This window comes from Lacerta agilis, chromosome Z, assembly GCF_009819535.1.
Source record: "Lacerta agilis isolate rLacAgi1 chromosome Z, rLacAgi1.pri, whole genome shotgun sequence".
NCBI lineage: Eukaryota > Metazoa > Chordata > Lepidosauria > Squamata > Lacertidae > Lacerta > Lacerta agilis.
The window spans coordinates 19,622,196-19,623,832 of NC_046331.1; the positions used below are offsets into that span (position 1 = coordinate 19,622,196).

At 51.7% G+C, this 1,637-nt stretch overlaps 1 non-coding gene across 1 annotated transcript; it reads left to right on the forward strand.

Moving 5' to 3' along the window:
• The first annotated feature begins 625 nt into the window (after positions 1 to 625).
• TRNAL-CAA lies at positions 626 to 750 on the forward strand. The gene is made up of 2 exons: positions 626 to 663; positions 705 to 750. It is a non-coding gene; the product is annotated as a tRNA-Leu (tRNA).
• Positions 751 to 1,637: the final 887 nt, after the last annotated feature.

Below are 1,637 nucleotides of genomic sequence, written 5' to 3' on the forward strand. Positions count from 1 at the left end.
AACTCAGCAACTGGCGCTACCAAGTGAGGTCCGTCCACGCAGCCAGGCAGCACAGAGCACAGCACATGGCGAGGGAGGAGGGCCCTAAACGCGAGACCCCGGCGCCGAGCGCGGCCTAAGCAAGGGAAGCCCCGGCCAGTATGGAAGAGAAGTCGGAGGAAGGTTTCCTCTGTCCGCCGCCACCCAACTCCGCGCGGAGGGCCGACCTTCCCCTGCACACTCACCCGCGAGGCCCAGAGCTCCCCTCGCCAAAGGAAAAAACATATCTCTGCCTCAGGGTCGGACTCAGCCCCTCAGAGTTCCTCTCCCGGCGTCCTTGTCAAGCACAGGTGAAGAGCACAATGGCCGCAGCCGAGCAAGCCATGGCCAGCGCATGCGCCCCCCGCCTTCCGAGAAGAGCATGCTGGGAAATGTAGTTTGGCTGGAAGAACTGGCGAGTGACGCTACCCAGCCCGGCACCCCAAGTTCTCTTGGGGAAGAGTAGCTTGTGGCTGGCCTCCCTCTGACCGGTTTCGGGGTCCATGGGAACCTTCTGTGGGTTCAGGAAAGGACCGGGAGCGAGGGAAACCGAGGCCTGCTGCGTCGGCGAGGTTGAGAGTCCCTTTGCACGCTTCTTCCCCGCAGTGTCAGGATGGCCGAGTGGTCTAAGGCGCCAGACTCAAGGCGGACGTATAGAGGCGCCTTCCCGCGAGCGGGGCTGGGTGTTCTGGTCTCTGTATGGAGGCGTGGGTTCGAATCCCACTTCTGACACATCCATTTTTCTCTATCGCTCTTTTTTTTTTTTTTTTGCTCCGTTGCATTTTGTTCTATTAAATAGTGGGTATAACACTTACCCTCCAGATCTCCCTGACCAGTTTACTTGGGTTGGGTGAGGGTTCAGTGGTGGCTGCTGCTTTTCTTTTTTCTTTTAAATATTTGTTAGCTCAGGTGTTCCATTAAATACTGACATGACAATGTAAAACAATAGTAGCATAAAACCTGTACACAAACCGATGGGTGGCGACTATTGCCATTCACGCGTAATTACTTTGCACTGGGATCATTTGCAGCAAAAATAGAATGATTATAAATCAATAATTAAATTGCAACGAAGGAACAGTATTGCGCTCTCTCTCTCTCTCTAAAGCATTGCGAGTGTTATCGTCATCATCGCCAAGAATGAAACTCAAGAACTGATTTAGGGAACTCAAACGGGCAAGGATGCCAAACAGTGTTCTGAAGTCCACATTATGATAACTGTTTCATAAAATGTTATCTGGAAAACATCCCTATTTGGGGAAAACCGTATAACCAGTTGGTGTTTCTTGGTGATTCCTCTGCCTCCTGTAAGGGGCAGCGAGCAACTCGCAAGAGCAGGACGTAGCAGCCGATATGCTTCTTTCCATTCTGCAGTGAGTCCTGGCTCGCTTGCAAGACATGGTGCATATAGACTATTAAGTAGTGGGTGGACATAGCAGACGACGCAGTGATTCTCCAAGCAGCTCTCTTTATTCTCAGGCTGGAACAGAAATGGACTGAAGGCCTCAGCCAGCCTGCTTATATAGTACTCAGTAACATGCAACAGTAACAACTCTCTCTAGCTACCCAATCCGTGAACGGCACTCTCAATTCTTCATTTGTATGTTGTGGACCTGAGT